The sequence below is a fragment of the Epinephelus lanceolatus genome, chromosome 14 (assembly GCF_041903045.1).
Source record: "Epinephelus lanceolatus isolate andai-2023 chromosome 14, ASM4190304v1, whole genome shotgun sequence".
Lineage (NCBI taxonomy): Eukaryota > Metazoa > Chordata > Actinopteri > Perciformes > Serranidae > Epinephelus > Epinephelus lanceolatus.
Window position 1 is genome coordinate 13,125,588 of NC_135747.1, and position 15,218 is coordinate 13,140,805.

General features: G+C 41.6%; 1 protein-coding gene across 2 annotated transcripts in view; it reads left to right on the forward strand.

The window, feature by feature from the left end:
* The window catches only part of ptpn4a (protein tyrosine phosphatase non-receptor type 4a), an 82,848-nt gene continuing 67,630 nt past the window's right edge, over positions 1-15,218 (forward strand). The window contains exons 1-2 of one of the 2 annotated variants that reach the window (XM_033617507.2): positions 401-540; positions 8,820-8,902. The gene's annotated coding sequence lies outside the window, so the exon portion shown is untranslated. Of the gene's footprint in view, positions 541-8,819; positions 8,903-15,218 lie in introns of both variants that reach the window. The other variant, XM_033617506.2, reaches the window with a different exon arrangement.

The following is a 15,218-nucleotide window of genomic DNA, read 5'->3' on the forward strand; positions in this document are numbered from 1 at the left end:
GATCGCTGCTGTGCTGCAAGGCAGGCAGGCAGGCAGGCAAAGCAGCTGCAGAGAGACCAGGGAACGCTGACAACAACTGAGAGGCTCATGTTAGGAAAGTCAGAAACGCAACATTTGCCTGTTTTGTGATCAGATACCCATAGATTATCACTCGTAACCTTCTCCCCGATAACATTTTCTTCATTTTGACGCATGCGTGGGAATATATTTTTCATTCTCTCGACCTGAAATGACTGCTAGTCGCCTCGTCTAGCCAATGGTTACTGCGGGGGCTCCTGTCTTGTGGATTATCCGTCGTCGCCGAGCCAGTCGCATGGTCGAGCCCGGAGGAGGCCCCGCTCTGCTGGATGGATGTGTGTGAGGCAGCGCCGGACTCCCAGTACTGATGAAGACGGTGATAATGATGATGCTCGGGTTTCATCGGCAGCGGGTGAACTGATCTTGGATGTTCGGGCTATATCGCCCCTACACAAAACATTTCCTCACACGGCAAAAAATATATTCCTTAAAAACTGGACGCCGCTGGAGCAGTTTATGACGGTAAGAAAGACGCTCATTCACAGGCCACCAGTTTTTACAGCCAGCTGACGTTAGCTAGCTAGCTAGCTTAGCGCTGTCACTTTTATACAAGTTGCTCCTCGCGCAGCTAAAAAAGCTAACATTGCGACATAACACTGTGATAGCGCCTTTTTAAATGCTCCATATTATCAATACAACTGTGCCTGTTTGAGTTTGGTACCACAAAAAGAAACAGAAGACACATTTTAAACCATAACCTTAATAGCCAGTGGTGGTGTAGCTCGCTTGTTAGCTAGCTGCCTCTCAGCCCATTCAATATTTTGCAGCTTACTTACCGTAGCTGCGAAACACTCGCTAACCCAGTGTGCGCAGTATTGCTTTTGCATTTAAAGCTTTATTGAATTATTTAAACTTTGCTCGACCTTACCTCGAGTCGACGTTTATAGTTGAGTTTAAAAGGCCGTTAATAGCTCATTCATTATACAGTGCACAATAAGCCCTTTAATGACAGCGTCCAGTTGGCGTTCAATGGAGCCAGTGCGGCGTCAGTGATGTGACGGATGTGGCTTCAAAAATGACATTCCTTTATCATATGTAACAGGCATTAATCAGTGGTTACTGAGGGAGTCGCTTTGCCGTGTTACTGTGTGTCTCACCATATACCATCCGTGGTAAATAGATAGCCCATAGCGAATACAGACCCTTCAAGTGAAATCGATGTAGGGTTTTGTCATTCATTGGTAATGATTGCTGAGGCACCGTTTGGTTACAACTGCTCTCATGTACGTGTCACATCCCAGAAATGTCACACGAGAGGGCATATATATGGATAAGCTGCTTATTGCGACCCTGCTTCAGTCGCCCGTGCATCAATAATTCATTTTTTCTGCAAAGTAATTGATAGGAAAACAGCTATGTCTGCTGACCGAGAAGCTGTTAACTATGTGTTGTTAAGTAATAGATGCGAGGGTTTGCTGTGATGAGGCGTCCTCCTTTTTTTTCGATGACGTAATCCTCCACCATCCGTGCCACATCTTTTGGGTCGCAGTCGGTTCCTCTGCTGCCTGCTGCTTGCCAGTCTGCTGCCGCTGCTGAGATCATATGGACCCTGCTCTGTCCTGGTTGTCTAGCCTCTATCTCTCCCTCCTGGCTTTCTTTTCTTGTCTTTTTTCTTTATCTGAACTGCAAAATGACTTAAGGGCCCCGGAGCTTAGAGTCACAAACGGTTCTGAATGGGATCTCAGTCAGGGGCAGCAAAGGAAGGGATTGTGAATGGAGTCCAGTTGCTGGGTTCGGGTTTCCAAGTGTCAGCAGCCCCAAAAACATGGATGGGGGTTCCCAGGGATTTGTGAAGGGGGCCCCCATCCCTCATTACACTGTGCGTATTGTACATATTTATATTTTAATATGTAAGATTAGACAGTGACAATAGCTTCTCTACAGTATCAACGAAGGAATCCACATAAGCAGTAACCTAAGCAGATGCCTCCCCCCTTAAAAATGGGTGTCTTTGACCTAATGTTGATATTGACCTGAATGCGTTTGGGAATCCTTGTCAGAGGCTGATGGCTGCAGAAGCTGAACTACTTATCTTGGGAATTAGGCCTGCCGTGTTGCACATTTTTATTTGGGACACCATATTATATATTAAAGCGGTGGTAGTACGGATTATTTTGTAACACTGGATTTTTAGCTCAGCTCAGGGTAAAGATAGGAGAGTCAGGCATCCAGGATTCTTTAATGGCACAATCTCTGATCGCTGAAACATACCGTAGGATTTGAGGCTGTGCTGTGGTGCCGTTGTCACATAAACATGACTAAATAATGCTGAGCAAAGTGTGTGTTCATTGGTTTTGTTACATGCAGTTTAGCCATTTTTATTTATATATTGCAAATTCATAAATGGTAGAGTCGCAACAATCGATGTATTTGTTGTTAACCATAAAAGAAATTGGCAATTAATTTGATAACCTGTTAATCTGAGTACTTTTTTAGGGAAAAAGGTAAAACTTGTCTGATACCAGCTTCTTAAATGTGAATATTTTCAGGTTTCTTAAGTCTTTTATGACCATAAACTGAATATCTTTGGGTTGTGGACCAAACAACACATCTGAAGACATCATCTAGGGCTTTGGGAAATACTAATCAACATTGTTCACCATTTACTTACATTTTATGGACAAAATAACTAAATGATTAATTGAGAAAGTAATCAACAGATCAGTCGACAACGAAAACAATTGTTAGTTGCAGCCTTCATAAATGATGTGCTGAGGAGAATGCTTCATTGAACTGAACATTTCTTTGCTTTTGCTCCTTCCGAACGAAGAAGAAGTTTTGAGTTTTAGGAGTGGATGGACTCAGCTGGTGAGGATTAAATTGCCTGTGGCAATGGCCCTGGTTTACTTGAGCAGTGCACCTGAACCTGCCATCCCCATGGCATACAGCAGAAACGTCTGTGATATAGAGAGAGAACAGATAGCAAAAAGTGAGGGGAAGATGTGAGGTGAGGATATGGATAGTGGGAGACAGAGGAGGCACAGGTGTGGCCGGGGTAATGGGGATAATCTGCACCTGCTTGTAAAGGGCAGGGGGATCCCATGGGAGCAAATTGGGAGTTAGGGAGTATCATCAGATCCCAAAGCGGCTGGCTTAAATTCAACTGTGGGCATGGTGCGGGGCAAGCTGTAATGTACTCTTACCTTTATTTCCAACAATTAGTAGTTATTTTTGGCGATATTTAACCAACACAATAAAAGTCAGACGATGACTAATCATTTCTGCCAAAGGCGTCACTTTAGTTGAAATTATTCTCAGTCTTGGGGCGTAGCCTGCAGTCCTGTACTATATGCACAACAGTTTGAGAAACTGTTGGTCAACATTGCCTGCAGCTTTACAACAGGGGCAAAATTAGCTTCAGAATTTTTGGAGGAATTTCTTCTCTTACTTCATCCATCACTTATATTCAATACTTGAGTTTATTGGTGCAAGCATTAGGCTGTTTTATTAGTGTAAAGTAATTTAGTTAAATTAGTGTGGTAAGTAGTAAGGTACAGCAAATTCATGACCACTTGGACATCCTTCTCACCACCACTTTATCATCATGCCACTTTTACAGATGTGTCTCCACAGGTTTGGCTGATGCCCTGCAGAGAGGATGCATAAAGATGACAGCCTCCTGGTTAAACATCATAAACCAGCCCACATAGCAAAGTAGTCAAAGGTCAGCCATTGTTCTTGCCGGTTTGAAAGGCTGAGATGTGTATACACAGTGGGATGGGCTAGGAGCACAGAACGCTAGAGAATGTGCAGGACATTAAGTGCCTAAATGTCCACTGTTTCACACAAGAAGTCAGTGTTTAGTAGGGAAATAGCATTTCCTCTTTGCTTTGAGTTTTCTGCTCTTCCTTTTTCTCTCTATCTTTGCCTGACACCTTATGTCTGGTTAGTCTCAACGTTGGAAAAAGACACACCCTACCTTGCAGCGTGGTGCTCAGTTGTGCTGACAGCTTGGTATTAGTGCTAACTGACAGCGTTGGTAAGAAGACTGCTGGCTGGGTGCTGCAGGCAAGATACATTATCAGACTTCAGAGATACTAGCATCTGCGTATCTTACATCAGTAAGCTTGGATTCGTTGCCAGAAGAGCTGTGAAAAAAATGTTAGTATCAATTCACTTTCACTTGTGTCACCACAATGTAATTTTTTTATTCTTTGTCAATTCCGTGCTACCAAGTTGCATTTTTCACTCCTTACACAAATTAACAACTTGGTTAATAAGATTCACACTTGCATGTTTCAAATTGAGTAGTACTTACCTTTAAAGATCCCTGATATGATCCTCTTGTTTGTTTGAGTGAGACCAGGCTCACTGGGACTTACGCTGACTGTTGGTGACAGCCCTGTCAAAGAGCAGCCTGTTCATGTTTAACCAAGAGGACCAGCTGCCTGCTCATTCTATTATAACCCTTTGGAAAGCTCACAGTCCTATTTGCAGTTGGGAAGCGCAGTAAGCAGAGCACATTGATAGACAAGAGTTCGGCCATTTCAGTTAACAGTGACTGCACACCGACCCGACCGTTGCCAAGTTACTAGCGATTTTGTGCCAGCTTATTTCTTGAATGTTGTGCATCTTGCATCTGTAATCACATGAGGGGAAATTACTGCCAATAAGTCACTCTGAAACGGGAGGCAAAATAGTCACCATAGATTTACAAATATGCCCACAGGAGGGCATGAAAACAATTTTGCCTAACGTGGCACGCGCTGATAGCCCTCTCAGATCACCATCGTTGTCGTGAGCTATAGTCCTTTCAGTCTGACTGGCAGTCCTTAAGTGAACCAGCCAAACAGCCATGCCTTCACATAAATATCCAGCCAGATAGCTCTCAGAAAGGCAGCTAGTTAGTGGTCTGTTGCTGGGGCGGATATGGCACAAGTCTTTGGCGAATATCATCTCCGAAGCCCCAAACACAGCTGTGTTTATTCTGTGCAAGATACCACAGCTACAGAATGCCAGGATGAAGGTGCCTTGACAGATCTAGACTCCCCAAAATGAGAAGCGAGGAGTGCCATATTAATGGTGACATGTGAGTTTGGATCGGTAGAAAAGAATAATAGTATCATGTGGATGCATCTGACAGGCTTTTAGCATTTTAGTCACACTATCATTCAGAAAATAGAGAAGAAGACACGTGTGCATACATTTTAAATTTTTAGGCCCAGACTAAAAATAATTATTTCCTGCCTGTGAACACAGGGACAAAAATAACAGTGGCCTTGTGAATTGGGTGTAGATGGGTTCAGTTCTAGTAGGGGGGAAGACTTAAGTCCCTTTCACACATGCACAGCGACCCTGAACTTGTCTAGATATTACCCAGAGGAACTGTATGTGAGAATGCAAATGTCGGAATTAGTTGGACAGGACAATAAACGGACTTAACTGTGCCAGCTCCCTATAGTATAAAGTCCGTGTAATGTCCAATTAAGCCCACATGTGAATAGAGCAGGTCATTGTCCAGAGAATTCACAGCGAGCGAGGGGGGCCTGCTGATGACATTTCTGTCATGCAAGAAGATAGACATTGCAGGGTGAAGAAGAAGAAGGGTCGTTTAAACAAAGACACCAACAAATATGTCTACTTGGAGGGATGACAAGACTAAGGAACTTCTGTCAGTAAGGGCCATCGCCAAAAGCGTCAGATAAATTCAAGCAATGGCATGAGACTCGGCTGTTCATGGCCAGATTAAACAAACAAAACACTGCGACTTCTGCAGCGTATTTCTTAAGTCATGTCCTGCCTCCTGTACTCCTCACCTAAATCAAACCAAGTGTCTCCAGTAGGTGAGAATGTATCCGACATGGACGATCTCCTGTCGTGCCATATGTGTGAAAGGGCAACTCTGGACCTGATTCTCTAGACATTGTCCGGTGTTCATATGAAAAATAACGGCTTCATTTTGTCTAGGGATGAACAGAATGCATTCATAGTTGGACAGTGGCGGTATTGTCATATAGATCCCAGTGATTCTTCATGCTTATATAAGATTATTCTAATGAGTCCTATGAGTCATTATATCACTCAGTAGGACCTTTTTCATGGAACGTGAGTTCGTAGTGGTTGTAGCTCTCCTTCTGTTCCATTTTAAGATTTTTTTTTAGACATATTTTTGTCAGATCAGGGTCACCTCCTCCATCCCATCCCCATCCTCCTCACGCACACTCTGTCTCTCTCTCCGTCTCTATCTCTCCCTGTGCCCGGCGTTGGTGTATCTGGATCATGCATAACTAATCAGATGAAACTGCATATTATGGTAATGGTGTTCTCAGTTAGTGGGCAGTCATAATGGTTTGATTAGCTGAAACAGCATGTTATCCAGCCAGAGAGAGGAGCTCAAGACCGACCCCCTACTTCTTACTCTCTCTCACACACACACACACACACACACACAGACTGAGTAAATGCTATGAAACCACCACTTATGTTGAGGTATACAGAAATCAGACTACACCAGTGAGAACTGTCACTCCGCATGTGTGCGCAATATCTGATTCTTATGTGTAAATATTGTTGACACCATAATTATAAAGTACTAGAAATCAGCGCTTGTGATCCTATAATGGCCGTAACAGTTTTTATTAAGCACACATTTTTATCAATGATATTTAAACTAATTATACTTACTTATTGTCTCTTAATTTGATGCAGGTGTAAAATTTGTAGAGCATATCACATTCAAATTTATTCCACAGACTCTTGGAGATCCTCCATCTTTTGATCTGCTGATACCCCAGTGTGGTAGTTTGACTTTCTGAAGACCACTGGATCATTTTTTCTCTCGTACCTACATCTACAAATTGACTCAAAACTTTATGATTTAGCAAGAGAGTTTGACTTCTTTTACTCCACTGGCCCACAAGCCTTTAGGCCTTGGCAACATAAGTAGTGGCTCCAGATATCTGTTGTAATTCATCATCGGTATTTGCCCCATTATGAGTCACTTGTGTGTTCTAACCCAGTTTCTGAAAAATGCAGGGCTTGATTTTGCAGACAGAGCCAGGAGATAAAGCTAGCTAGATTATAGTTTAGGGTGATGTGAGAGAGACTTAGCTAGCCTTGCAGAGGTTGGATTAAGACAGCGCAACATAAAGACATTAAAGGATTAACATGGTCATTGATGATCACTGGATATGACACAGATAGATGCAGAGATGGGCTTCAGATAAACGGGGGAATGGGAGACGAGGGCTGCTGGACAGGTGGGCAAACAGCAGGGGACGGGGTGCAACTGATCAGCATCAAAGGGTGGATTGAATATGTGAAGCAGTAGATGTTTGGCCTGAAATAATAGATGTACTTAATCCAAGTTTAAAAGGGAAAGGCATTTTCTGTATAACAGAGCACCATTTTGGAACACTTAATCCAATTCTCATAGTACATTCAAAAGTTCAAATATGAAATATTTTTATCATAAAGGCACATGTGTAGCTCTGCTCTACTCTAGCTGTGCTTACAAAGCAAATAAAACATAATCCCTGCCGCTCCTTTCTTTTCCATAACATGTGGAGTTCCTTCTGTCTGACTCTCTACTCAGCTTATCCATCCAGAGCTCTGTTGTCTTTTGGGATTGGTACCAAGAACCAATATTAAATTATTGCTGCTAACTGATCAGTCAGAACCAAACTAATGATGTGCTCCTGGGCAATAGGTGCTACTCATCAGACATCATTCATTCATTGAACTGTAGATACATGTTGTTTGCTTGCAATTGTATACATTTCTTGCTTTAGCTATAAGTTAATATTGACTTTAATATTGGCTTGTGTGCACACTTAAGCAAAGCAAATATAAATGCAACTGATGTTAAAGGTGGATCATACAGGAATTGTCAGTTACCATTTGTAAACACAAGGTTCAGACTTGGCCTCTCCTCCCTACATTGCTTATATGAACACTGCAAGCTACTGTAGTAATGTAGGAACATTACGTTTGTTATTGTCCATCCTCTCCATCAGTGCTCGCAAGCGCAACCCCACTTTTACTCCTGTTTCAGAACGAGCTTTGTCCACTTGGCGTTTCGCCTCGATATATTTGTATTCTATTTGGAGCTGTGTCCATGATTTACATAGCTCCCTCTTGGATGTGTGTCCCTTCTGCCTGTTCGCTTTAGTCCAGACCTCACCTGCGCACTGTTACTGGCTGGAGACATCCAAAACACACCTGAATAAGAAGAAAATTATAAAATGCAAGCAGAGGGAAGGGTTTCTGCAGATGAATACACTGCCACACACTTCTAATGACTCATCAGTGATGAATGAGAGGGGATCACTTTTGTATGAGTTACACATTGTTTTTTAAGAAACTCTTTCATATTACACTTCTAAGTGTGCTTGTTTGTTGTCACAGTCACGGCCCTTGCAACCAAATTAGACAATATGCCATACATTGTGTAGCAAAATGGCTGTTGCTCCACTGTCGGCGTTATGTGACCACTTCCCCTGGCTCAGTTACGTTGGAGGGATAGTGATATAATCATATTTGACTTTTCATGGAAGTCATCCGTTGAATTTTGACACAGGGTTTTACTCCCTTATTGAAGTCTGCATACATACTAGAAAGGTAATTAGGACTTAGCTCAGATGTGGTGACAAAAGTACGTGTGTTGGGAATTATTGCATCAATCTTGGTCAGATGTCTTTCAGACGCACACTGCTCATAGACTGACGCTGGAGTCAAAATGGGGCTAAGATGATGAGATCAGTCGTTCCTGACCACCACTGCTCCTTGTTGTATTATTACAGAATAACCCCCTGGATGTTATGATTATACCTAAAGAGAGGACTCCTCTCCACTGCAGCCCCACCCCCACCTTTACACTCCTCAGGTATGTGAGTACAGCTGGCTCCTCACTCTTTACTCAAGAATTACGCTCCAGTGCGTGTTTTGGCTTGTCCTTTCCTTCACTATCACCCTTCCCACTATCCCCAAAAATGCACACACACAGCAACATATACCTTTCTAGGCACATTTACACGTATAACCACCATTTCCCTAAAGGTGTATTACAGTTTGCCAAGCAAAGAGTTGTAGATCCATTGCCATGCGCTCTTTATAACCTGCCGCTTGTGCAACCTGAGCTTAGTGCGTGTGTGTGAGTGTGTCTCAGGTCTGCCTTTGAAACAGCTGCTTAAAGAGCCTTGAATACCTCAAGAGGTCAAAGGACACAGTTGCTTAAGAACAGTGGGTCAGAGCCAAAAATGGATTTCACTTCTTATTCTGCTGTGCCCCCCTCATGAGAATTAGCAAGCGTTCATTGTCTTTGATCGCAGGTTGAGGTGTGACCAGCAGAGGTTAAAGAAAGACCCAGGTTTAGTATTTTTTTCTGTTTCCATAGATTAAATTACTTCCAATTGTGCAGCTAGAAAGTGGCAACATTAGGAGTTACAGAACCTGTAATAATTCAACTCTTCAGTCAGGCAGTGGCAAATGAGCAGCACTAGTGAGAGACTCTTACACGGGTTACCGTGTTTCTAAACCTTGAGTTTCCTGCCCTCTTTTTCAGACCTGCAGTGTGTTTTTGTGTGACACTTGACAGGGTTATTTCTGGAACATCAACAGTTTACATGGTAAAACCTTGTTTTATCCGCTGCTTGTTTTGCTTGGAGATGTAGTGGAGGAAGCGCGAAGGGATTCCATCGCCAACTGAAACAAGAACATAAAGGGCAGTCAAGAAATACAGGACATTAGTGCTGCTGTTTTTATTTCATGCTGCAACTAATTTCTTCATAGTCCGGCTTGTTCTCTATCCCTTCCTCTCTCCTTTACTTTTAGCCTCTCCGGTCTTGAATCCTAGTCTACATGACTAGCTTGTTCAAGATATAGGTGTTTGTAGTTTCTGTCTCTCCATAACTTCCTATATTTTAGTCAACAGACGTGTGCCGAATGTAGATGGGGGCTGTGAGTGTCGTCACTGTGCATGTGAGATGATGCAGTGAAGAAAGTAAGAGCGAAAGGATCAACAACATGTGTAGAGATATCTGGTTACACAGGCCGATGGGCATGCTTTTTCAGAGGGTGTGTCCACCAGTGTGAGCTTGGATCATTCTGAACAACACACACACATACGCACAAATCGCATGTACCCCCCGTGCTCTTTTCTTGACACGTGGGCCTAACCTTTCTGAACTTTAACTCAGAGCCTGAGGGCAGGGATGATCCTGAGCCTATCCTCAAGCTAACTTTTTTTCACAAGGACACTTGATTTGCATATAGCAACCACGTATAGAGACAGTGTGTTTGTGTTAGCTGTGTGTGCGGGCTTGGCAATTATTTAAATTATTATGTTTCTTAATTAACATTCAAAAAGATGTTTCCAAATTTTGATTAACACCTCATATGGCAAATTATGTTTGAACAGAACCATTACAGGACATTCATGTGACGGAGACCTGTCTTTGAATGCCAAAACGCTATCACTTTAACAAATAGATGAAGCCAGCATCGTTACAGATTACTTTTTCAAAAAGGGATTCATTTGTTAGTGTGTCTGACTGGCACACAGGTAAAATGAAAGGGCTTCAGTGGAGGTTTGACTGCAAGAAGCAAGACAACCACCGCTATAAGGCTGTGTTAAAACTGGCCCTTCTGCAATAAACATGAAAGCATGAAAAGTCAACCTTAGCAAGCTACATTAGTCGTCCATCTTTGCTGTATAGCTGCTTAACACAACTGTAGCTAAGTTGTGTGGGGAGTTAAAGAGGAACACCACATCAATTAAGAATTTCAATATATTATTTCTATGGCCTAGGAAAGTTTAATCAATATTTATGAACATTTGCTACTCTCTCTCAAAGCCAGAAACCAGAGAAGTAAGGCTTAAACTTCTTGAACTTGTGGACCCACATAATGTTTTCTTTTTTTATACCCAGTGTTCTCAGTTCTGAAAAAGAAAATGTAACCATATAGACCAAGTCATAATGTTCATTTACAATAACTGCTGGGTAGAAAAATCAAACAGTGTTGAGCAAACGCTGCCTCAGTTAGTTCGTTTTTAGCCACCTGAAAAAGGCCAACCACAAAGATCAATATCAGTTTAAGCGAAGTTAAAATATGTTATGCTGCACCCCGTCCACAGCAGTACATTGGTTAGCTTCCGTGCAGGTTGATGTTGCTTATCAAAGACGATAGCTGAGCAACACAGTACATGAAACAGGCACAGCAGAAATGTCAGATAGGTTGTACCAACGTGTTTCACGCTTTATCTTTAAATGTTACAACTGAAAATGACAACGGATATAAACAAATTTGCTAATTTCACATATGTCTGCAATTGAAATCTATTGCTAGTTGTAGACTTAGCCTCACAAGTTATAGCTGTTGTAAGCGTGACGTCACTGTGGTTGGGCCCATACTCAGAAAATAGGCGTAGTTCCCCTTTAAAAAGGGACCCATGTGAGTTTACTGTATATTGGTATTAATTGTTTAAGATAGATTGATCTTGTAGCTATAGAAAGCTATATTGACAGCCAAAATGTAACATTATTTAGATTAAAAAGTGGTTGGCTTACTAGGTAACATGTTAGCTTGTTGAAATGTAATCATTGTAGTTATTTCTACATCAGTCTGTCCCTGTCTGTCCTTGCCGTGACAATCAGACCAGCGGATGCCTGCCTGTTCACAGTGGAGAAGACGGAAATGCACAAAAAAGGAAGAACAAGGCCACGGGACAGCTGTCGCCAAAAAGTTTTCTGAGGAGCTGCTGAGTCAGCCCCCTGTAACACATACATGTACAACAGTGAACACCACACGTGACTTTCTGCAGCTTTATTTTGACCCAACAAGCTGTGAATAATGCATTTATTGTACGTTGCTTTCGGACAGAGTATAATGAATGTACGGTACCATACCTCTTTTACTGTGGATTTATTTTCTTCTGTTAAAATCTCAAGTTATGTATTTATTATAGCTGTTTGTTTTGCCCATGTCAGTATATGATTTATTTCTCGTTATTTTATTCTGTTATTACTTTTTAATTTTTATTTTTAAGTGTCTGTTCAAAGCATTGATCAGTAAACACAACAAGTTGCTGAATCTCAATATGTTAGACTGTCAATCAACGTGCCAGTCTGCCGGCTAGTTATGTACTGCATCAGCGTGGTTTTTCTGGGGGCATTGGTCTAGATGTTTCTATGTGTCTGACAGCCCCAGGTTTGCAGCAGTTCTCAGTTGGAAAAACAAATTGCAGTCTATGTGATTTTGCACTGTCAGGTCCTCTGTGTGTGTGAGTGTGTGTGTGTGTGTGTGTGTGTGAGCTTATATACTGTGTGTGCAGGAAGAAAAGCGCGCAAAATGGACAACCATACCCTGAGAGAATCTGTGTTTGTGTGTATGTGTGTGTGTGTGCGTGTGTCAGAGATGAGAACATGAGAACAAGATTGTGTGAGTGTGTATGTGTGAGAGAGAGAGAGAGAGAGAGAGAGAGAGAGAGAGAGAGAGAGAGAGAGAGAGAGAGAGAGAGAGAGAGGAAAGAGGGAAAGAGAGGGAGAAACAGACAGCCTTGCTGCTATTTTCTGGGGCAGGCTATCAGGCAGCGAGGCAGCAGGGAGGGATAATAACAGAAGCTGTTACATTCTTGTGGTTTCTCTGATTTCAGCGTGAGGCAGGGGGCTGGCTCTGGCTGACTCACGGCCGCTCTGTTCCCTCTCCCTCTCCCTGCCTCAGCCTCTATGCCAGCATGGAAGCTACCAGCAAGAAGACAATGCGTGACATTTCTTGGACACTTTAATGTATGACACATTAATTACAGGACTATGAATCTGTGCATGTTTTAGCGCCTCCTGCTCATGCATTAACCTAGCAACTGATTAACACTGGCTAAGCTACGACTGTGAGCAGTGGCAATCATTTTACTTTATAGTTTGTTAGGTTTGTTCCCCAGGCCATGTAAGGGCCAATTTCACAGGCTGCAGTTTAAGACTGGCCCTTATTTAGATATTAAATAACCTGGTTGTGTTTCAGTGCAATCACAGTGTATTGAATTTTTAAAGGGGTTGATAAATTGCCAACAACAACAATAAAATTCTGTAAAAACTTAGCTGTGTATGCTAGTTGGAAGTGAATGGCATGCCTTTGTGCCGATGTTTAATAGGAGCAAGGTGACTAAACCAAAGCATTTAGAGTGATTTCACAGAAAGAGTTTGGATTATGACGAGAGCACGTGTTCATCTGATTAAGTATGTAAAGCGCTAAACTGTTTCACTGACTTCTGGACACTGGAGTCTAGATAATCAAGACGTGGAAACATCAGGGTGTGTTTGGTATGGTCAGAACTAGGGCTGCATAATGTATTGTTTCTATTAATTGTCGTCATGTCAACTTGAGTGATAAACACATCTTGAAAGACGAGTTCAATTTTGGACTCGGGGGCTTTTTGAGTCCGTTGGAAGAGAGTGTCAGTAGAATAGATCGTAACTTTGTTTTTGGTGGTTTCTAGGTTGAGATCAGTGTTACTTCTGTTACATAAAACAATGTTGGAAGTGATTTGCCATTTTTCTAAATCAGCTAGCAATTTGTTGTATTTTAGTGGTATATTGAAAGCTGCAGAAAAGCAGAACTGAGTACCAGGCCTGTCACAATAATTACGTTATCAACTTATCGTACGATTTATGGACATGACCTTAATTATTTTGCTAACCTTGATATTGCCCGTTGTATTTACGTGCATATTTGTTTACATAAGAATGTCGCCAACATGATGGCAGAATAAACAGCAGGGTTTTCCTGACCATTGTAAGACTTGGGCCCAGCAATGCTACCTTTTTTTTTTTTTCGCTCCACCCCTGCCCACTTGCACAAGTCCGAAAATAAAAATAAAATAACACTTAAAAGACGGCACAGTGTAGCTTACCTGTTGCCAGCAGCTGCATTTTAGGATAGTTGTTAGCTTGCCAACCACCAGCAATGAGCTAAAAAGTCCATTGTTCGTAGTAATGGTAACGGTTAGGAACGCTTCCATCGGTACCATCCACAACTTTTCGCAGTGGAAACAGAAAAAAGTGTACCGAACTGAACTGTACCGTACCGTACCATACTGCTCTGTGGAAACGGGGCTTTAGTCACAAGAGGCATCACTTGATGTAGTTTTGGTTGGCCGAATTTTCTATTAAGTCTCAAAGCAAGTAATTTTGGGCTACTTCTATAAATGTACTATCATTTATATATATACTTTATTGTATATATTAACAGGTGTTAATATACTTTTTTCAAAATATTAGAAATATTTTTTCCATATTAAAATTCCAATGGCTAAATATTCCTAAGACTTAAAAGTTTGTGGCTCTTTGCATCGTTATGTTACGACATTATCATTCTATCAGTTTCATAAAATGGTCTCAAAATGATAATAATATCGCTTATGGCAATTAATTTTGGTCAATATATCACCCAACAAAAGTAGTTATTAGGCCTATATATCTGTTTATTTCATCATCATCATCATCAACCATTGTTTATTCAGGGAAAATTGACTGAGCATTAAGCTCATTTACAGCAATGCCCTGAGTTCATTATTGCAGGCAATATTGTTATTGCGATATTCAGCAATGCTATCCCATATTGCATATGGCATATTTTCCTAATATTTTTCAGTGCCGGTCAGAACCTTAAATAGCCTTAAAAATGTGTACAGTTTAGATGTTTCATGGAACTAGTTGAAAGTGAAAAAGGTGAACATAGCATAGCTATTGGACAGTACATATAAACATACTGCACTAATAAATGTTGCTCTACAGCCAAAAATTACAACATAAAAACGGTATGAGCCCATGCACAGTAAGTGTGCTTCTGTTTCTGTCTTGTGCTCTGTGGCTCTCAGTGTCATATTCAGATTTCTATACTCTACAGCATTACTGATATACTGCGTACTGCGATGTAACAGCATTATTCTGAAGCTGAATCTGTTTCATTGGTTCATTTAAGCCCTCATTTAGGTCTGGGGTTGCACTAATCTACTTTTGTAAGATTAGATTAATACAGAACAGGCTAAATCAAGCAACGTTTAACCCTTGTTTGTGAAACCCGGTTTGAGGCTGTATCAGGTCAGTGCTGCAGAGGAAATGCCAACTGCTTTGTAACACTATCACGAATACATAACCTGTACTGACCTACATATGTAAGCATATAAAGCCACAAAGAACATGGAG